The sequence below is a fragment of the Schistocerca cancellata genome, chromosome 6, assembly GCF_023864275.1.
Source record: "Schistocerca cancellata isolate TAMUIC-IGC-003103 chromosome 6, iqSchCanc2.1, whole genome shotgun sequence".
NCBI lineage: Eukaryota > Metazoa > Arthropoda > Insecta > Orthoptera > Acrididae > Schistocerca > Schistocerca cancellata.
The window spans coordinates 589,086,627-589,094,116 of NC_064631.1; the positions used below are offsets into that span (position 1 = coordinate 589,086,627).

At 46.3% G+C, this 7,490-nt stretch overlaps 1 non-coding gene across 1 annotated transcript; it reads left to right on the top strand.

Annotated features, from left to right (window-relative positions):
- Positions 1–3,210: 3,210 nt before the first annotated feature.
- Trnat-ugu (transfer RNA threonine (anticodon UGU)) lies at positions 3,211–3,284 on the top strand. Its single transcript has one exon. It is a non-coding gene; the product is annotated as a tRNA-Thr (tRNA).
- The last annotated feature ends 4,206 nt before the right edge of the window (positions 3,285–7,490 follow it).

Below are 7,490 nucleotides of genomic sequence, written 5' to 3' on the forward strand. Positions count from 1 at the left end.
CAGGCTTCCGCTTTTCTCCCAGTAAGACCGTTTGTGTTAATTTTTGGCGTCGTACGGAGTTTCTTCCACCTTCCTTACATCTAGGACCTGTCAACCTTCCGTTTTAGAACGTCGCTAAATTCTTGGGTCTTATGTTTGACAGAAAACTGTGCTGGTCCTCCCACGTTTCCTATCTTTCGGCTCGCTGTCTGCGATCCCTCAACACCCTCCGTGTCCTGAATGGTACCTCCTGGGGAGCGGACCGAGTGGTCCTTCTCCGCCTCTGTCGCGCCTTAGTGCGATCGAAATTGGACTATGGAAGCATAGTTTACTCCTCTGCTCGGCCGTCTATTCTTCGGCGTCTCGACTCTATCCACCACCGTGGATTACGTTTAGTGTCTGGAGCTTTTTACACCAGTCCTGTGGAAAGCCTTCATGCTGAGACTGCTGAACCTCCGCTGTCCAATCGGCGAGCTGTCCTTCTAAGTCGTTATGCTAGCCGTTTGTCTTCCATGCCCGCTAATCCGGCCCATGACATTTTTTTCGACGCCTCCTTGGATTTAGGGTATGCATGCCGCCCTTCCTCCCTACTACCACCGGGTGTCCGCTTCCGTCAACTGCTCCATTCTCTTTCCTTCCGCTTTCCTAAAACTTTCTTGACAACTTGGGGTACAGCACCGCCTTGGCTCCGTCCCCGGACCTGCCTGCTCCGTGATCTTTGTCAGTTTCCCAAGGTTGGTACCCCTTCACTTGTTTATCGTCGGGCATTTTCTGCTCTATGCGCACAAATGAAGGATGCCACATTTATTTACACTGATGGCTCAAAAACATCGTTTGGTGTAGGGAGTGCCTATATTGTTGGCGACACCCCAAATCGATTTCGGCTTCCCGACCAGTGTTTGGTTTATACTGCGGAGCTTTACGCTGTTCTCCAGGCTGTCCAATACATCCGTCGCCATCAGCGGATACAGTATGTCATCTGTTCAGATTCTCTCAGCTCTCTCCTCAGTCTCCAAGCTCTCTACCCTGTTCACCCTCTGGTCCACCGGATTCAGGACTGCCTACGCTTGCTCCACTTGGGGGGCGTCTCGGTGGCGTTCCTCTGGATCCCAGGACACGTTGGTATCTGTGGAAATGAGGCGGCCGATATAGCGGCCAAGGCTGCAATCTCTCATCTTCGGCCAGCTATTCGCCCGATTCCCTTCGCCGATCTACGGAGTGTTTTATGTCGTCGTGTTGTTCTTTTATGGCATGCACATTGGTCGACACTTCCCCATAATAAATTGCGGGACGTGAAAGCTCTTCCCTGTGCTTGGACCTCTTCCTCCCGAACGCGTCGTCGGGAGGAGGTAATTTTAACTAGACTCCGGATAGGGCACTGTCTTTTTAGCCATCGACATCTTTTAAGCGGCGATCCTCCCCCACTCTGTCCCCACTGCTCTCAGCTGTGGACGGTAAGACACCTTTTACTTGAGTGCCCCTATTTTACTCCGTTACGCGCCCGTCTACAGTTGTCGCCCGAAATATCGTGCATTTTAGCAGGTGACACGCGCTCAGCCGATCGCGTTCTCGAGTTTATTAGTGCCAGTGAGATGACGTCAGTCATTTGAAGCTCTTTTTGGGGACAACCAACCCCTTTCTGTAGTGGTTTTTTAAGCTTTCCTTTTGCTTTTAGTTTCTCCAATTTTTTGAGTTTCGTTCCCATTGCTGCTGGTTTCCATTTTCGTATTTTACCTTTTCCTAAGTCACGGACCGGGCGCTAATGACCATAGCAGTTTTGCGCCCTAAAAACAAAAAAACAAAAAAAAATCCCATCAACGCTCAGTTCGAGTCAGAGCACTCTGCGTGAAGGTGGGAGTGTGCGGCAGCTTGTTGACGGTAACCCTTTTTCACCTGCCGTCGGCATGGAGTTCTCTTTGAGGAACAGCGCGTTAACATCAAGTTTCTTGCAAAGCTAGGCAAGAATGGCCGTGAGATTTTTGAGTGTTTGAAACAGGTTTACGGAGACAATTCTCTGAGGGAACCAACCGTGAACAAGTGGTTAAAAAGGTTCCGGGATGGCCGAGAAGAAGTGAACGATGACCCTCGCCCAGGACGTCCGTCGACATCGAGTTCCGATGCAAATGTTGAACGAATTCGGGCTTGTGTTCTTAAAGACCGTAGATTGACAGTCAGAATGATTGCTGACGAGCTGTCAGTCCCCAAAACAATCGTTCACGAAATCCTGACAGAAACTTGAAATGAAGAAATTGTGTGTGAAATTCGTACCTAAGTTCTTGACGCCAGAACAGAAAGCAAAGAGGGTTGAGTGCTGTGAGGATTGGTTGGAAGCAGAGGAACGAGGGGACATTCTCAACCGAGTCATCACTGGAGACGAGTCCTGGTTTTACGAATTCGATGTGGAGCACAAATCTCAAAGCAAGGAATGGAAACTAGCAGGAGAATCGAGAACAAAAAAGTCGCGAAAATCAAGGTCCAATGTGAAGACAATGTTGATTGTTTTCTTTGATTCTAGGGGCATTGTTCACAAGGAATTTGTCCCTCCCGGCCAGAGTGAACGGAAATATTTACGTTGAAGTTCTGACACGTCTCAGAGCTCGTGTGGCCCGAGTTCGACCGGAGTTGGCAAAAGGGGGCAGGTGGATCCTTCATCACGACAATGCGCCCGCTCACACGCCGCTCGTTGTGCGCGAGTTTTTGACCCGAAGCTCAATCACCGTGACAGACCTCCCGCCTTATTCACCCGATTTAGCCCCGTGTGACTTCTTCATGTTCCCGAAATGCAAAATGGTGCTTCGGGGGCGGCACGTGGGAGATGTGGAAGCCATCAAGGCGGAAACGACACGGCAACTGAACATCACAACTGAAGACTTTCAGCAATGCTATAAACAGTAGAAACGGCGTTGGCAGAAGTGTATCGCGTCTCAGGGCGAGTACTTTGAAGGAGACTATATTGTAATACCTGAATAATTTTAAAATAAAGTTATTATTCAACTTTTATACGTATTTTCCAGACAAACCTCGTATAGTTAAGGCTAAACGGCTGATGACCGTCTTCAGTGCGGATGCACACGATTTGCCCGAACTCTTACGGGACTCGGTGATTGTCTGCCGCGAGTAATGCGTATACTGGCAGGGGCACTACGAATGTAGTGTGTGGACTAAAAGTTGAGAATGTGGGTCTCACGGGGAGCGTGCCGGGTTAAGTCCCTGCAGTCGCACTATTCTGTGCCCTCGGTAGCTGAGATGGATAGAGCGTCTGCCATGTAAGCAGGAGATCCCGGGTTCGAGTCCCGGTCGGGGGACACATTTTCAACTGACCCCGTTGATATATATCAGCGCCTGTCAGCAGCTAATGGTATTGATTAATTGTAATTTCACAGCAGTCTATGGTGGTCCGCTAGCGCCGTATGTCGGCCACTTGCCGGCTGCCACTTGCGGCTCTGCGCTGCCCGCAGGCGGCGCCTTGCGCGCCTTCCGCTGCCTACCTGCGGGCGCAACGCCGTAACACCTCCGGCTCGCTCAGCCCACAGACAAGGAGAGCAACAGCGCGGTTACGCGGGTCAGTCTAACATCCAGGCGATTTGTCGCGCTGCATGAGTCCCGGCGCCGAGACCGAATGTGAAATTTGACGCGACCACAGCGATCGGCATGTCCAGGTGCCCATTTCCCTTCTCGTGCAGTTGGCGCAAAAAAGAGTCATCACTTGAATTCTTTACCATCGTATCAGTTCCCACTCCCGCTGTAACAGTTACGTTTTATGGTAAAACTGTTTGCCGGAAAACGGCAACCAGTCGCCCCCCTCAGCGCACTGTGAGAGTAGGTATGAATGGGATGACTTCTATTGCACGAACGGCATACAGATGGATAACAAACTAAGGTGCCACTAGCACATGGATAAGTCAACCATAGCTCAGTTGCTGATCTACAGAAGGGATTGTCAGCAAACTTCCACTCAATACTAACCTCTGGCATAATTATCCACAGAAGCTTTCAGGATGAATGTTATACAGGGTGTCTCTCATAAGAGTTCAAATGGTTCAAATGACTTTGAGCACTATGGGACTTAACATTTAAGGTCTTCAGTCCTCTAGAACTTAGATCTACTTAAACCTAACTAACCTAAGGACATCACGCACATCGATGCCCGAGGCGACCGTAGCGGTCGCGCGGTTCCAGACTTAAGCGCCTAGAACCACTCGGCCACAGCGGCTTGCTCTCCTAAGAGTCGTCATCAGCATTTCCTCTGGTTATTCAGCAGATATTTCAAATTTCGTTTTTGCTTTGTTTGGCTTGACTCAGTAGTGCTCATCACGTCTTTCATGCAAAGCCCATTGTCAACAGAAAGGATCGATTTGTTTCCCGTTACAAACTGAATGCTTCTTAAAGCATAGTTTTTCGTGACCGTTCGATACAGTGGTCCCAGATTAGTCTAATGCAAGACCCGTTGTATTCAATCCCGCGTCCGGCCATCGTGATTTAGGTTTTCCGTGATTTCCCTAAATCGCTCCAGGCAAATGACGGGATGGTTCCTTTCAAAGGGCACGCCCGACTTCCTTCCCCGTCCTTCCCTAATCCGATGAGACCGATGACCTCGCTGTCTGGTCTCCTTCCCCAAAAGAACCCAACCCAACCCGTTGTATCGATATTTGTTAACAGGGACAGTATAACTCGAAGGATAACCAGTACTTTAATAGCGATAGCATTGCCGCGGCCCACGCTGACTGCTGCCGTCCAGCATGCAGCGCTACTGAGTCGCTGCCGAACTGTTGTTTATTCCTCAAGTTTCACTGTCCCTGTTAACACATATCGGTAAACACACTGGGTTAGAGTAATTTGGAAGCGCTTTATCAAATGGACACATAAAATTACAGTTTAAAAATTATTTTGTTTCTAGTCGGAAACAAACCGTCGGTTTCTGTTGAGACTGAGCGTCACAAGAATGACGCGACGAGCAGTAATTGTCTGGGTTAACTCCAGCTACACGCTGGAAAAATGAAATTGCAAATATCTGCCGAAACATTAGAGAAAATGGGCCTAACGTCTCGTAGGAGGGTCACCCTGTATATAGGTGATCATCGAAAATATTGCAGCAGCTTGTTCAGAGAAGTACAGCCATATGTGTGCACATTTACCTCCAGATGATGTTAGTGCTTAATAATAAGGGTGAACTTAGAATGAACGGCGAAATTCACAGCCATAACAGTAGTTCAAAAATATTTCCAAGTAGAAAGGGTGTCCCTCTCTAGATTTGAGAGTTTATATTGTGGTGTAAAACACTTTAACAGTTTGCCTGCAGACGTTAGGCATGACACTGGAAGTTCTCAAATATTCAGAATGAAATTAAGGGAGTACCTTATTAGCCACTGCTTTATTCCCGGAATGAATTTTTCATGCTGTGCGCTGTTTTGAAACTTCCAGGTAGATTAAAACTAAACTGTGAGTACGGTGTTAAATTGTGCCCGGATAGCTCAGCCGGTATGAGCGTACCCGCAACAGACACGGTTCTATGATCGAGTCTCCGTACGGCACCATGGCCGTATGCAGAGATTTATCCAAGAGTGGGCAAGATTCTGAAACTACCCTTTATGATATAATTGATTCGATTAGAACGTGTCATAGCCCAAGAATTAAATTTTGCTGGAGATGACGAAAACTTATGTTCTCTCAAAGTACTTGTAGATATCCACTCAGATTATTGTGCATCCCAAAAGGTAAACATAATTTATTAGGTAATGCCAATCTTTTTAGATTACTGATTTGATTATAAATGAGACCTTTCTTGATTTACTGGCCCTTATATGATTACATCCAGAATATTCAACAAATTATTAAGTAAAGCTAGAAAATATGCATAAAATATATCTGCATTAGTGTACCATTAACGTTAGGTTTATAACGTAAAATGAAGAATTTAAAGTCGAGAAAACTCAGAATGACTAAAGAAATCCTGTTGGATATCAATAAAACTAGCAAGAAATACAATTGAGTAAAATTTCTCAAAGTGCAGGAACAGAAAATAACTTCAAAAAACGTTCGTTTAACGTTGACGTCGTTTATAACGCGTAGTTGAAGATGTCGATTTTTAGTACCTACGGCAGCAAAAAGCAGCTCCTGCACTGAGGCAATGAGAAGAATGGTACATCATGAAAAAGCAGCTGCAATTAAATTGATCAAGTTGCTGTAGGAAACGAAATTGCCACTGTCCAAAATGAAAGTGGTTATCACTTTGACTTTTCGCACTGTTTTTTACGGATGTGAGTCGTGGACGGTGAAAAAAGTGCATGATAAGAAAATCAATTCTTTGGAAATGTGGATCTGGAGGAGAGCCTTGACGATTTCAGTAAAACATTTCTGGAAAAAAAATATTTTTGGAGACCACAGTAGTTCAGATGCAATTAAGGTACGTTGGTCATATCATAAGAGCATAAGAGTCATTGGAAAACGTTTGAAAGAATAGAAGATCAAAGGCGTAGGAAAACCAGGGAGAAGATGGATACAGGATATTAAAAAAAGCAACGGAGTGACCCTGAAAGAACTGAGGACCAAAACATCCAGGAGTGCATGAATGGACATCGTTCACAGGAGTCGGAGGGACTTGATGGAGTCGGAGGGACTTGATGGATCATAACATCAGTAACAATTACATGTCGCTTACGCACAGAACTCAACATCTGATCATGTTAATGAATTTACTGTATTACTTTCATGCCTTCTATCTTTAATGTCGACCGACATAATTAAAACTTAACCAGACGTGTTTCGGAAGTTAGGATCAACGTTTGACTACATCAGTGTGGGAAACTTACCAATACGAACTGCAAACTGGCCTGTAGAACCGACCTAGGACTGGACCAAGACTATCTTTTTCTCCTCAGTTTGATGCCATGACTGCTTGTTGCTCCGTTGTGCTTCTCTTAGAACTGAAAAGTTGCCAATTTCTAGATGAGAAATCTTTCCGACATTGAAATTTTACTCTTTTCTTATTTTCTATAGAAGAAAATGTCGTTTTTGCTTTCCGGTTATTGAATTTTGGTACACTGGTGTGGATGGCTGAGCACACCTGCAGTATAATATGGCATTTTTCCCCACAGTCTGTTACAGCCGTCCTGTCGTGTAAAACCGAATGTAGTCCCAGCAGCCCAGCTTGGGTTTTACATTTTTGTGTCACTGCTGACTGGGAAGAGGAGTGTGATGACAACTGGCGATGGACGGCGCGCCGATTGTCGGGCCAGTACTTCACTGTAGTTCCATAAGGGCCGAACCAACAAGCGACAGAACGTAGTTTCGGGAATTTGTTTTGGCAATTTTCTGTGAAGTTTTTCGTCCACATTGACTGCCGGACGGCGCCAAAAGCGAGGATACGCCAAGAAGACGGCATAGGACTGCACCAAGACTATCTTTTTCTCCTCAGTTTGATGCTATGACTGCTTGTTCCGCCGTTGTGCTTCCGTTAGAACTGAAAAGTTGACAACCAACCGAACCCAAGTACACTGGTGTGCAAAATTTAA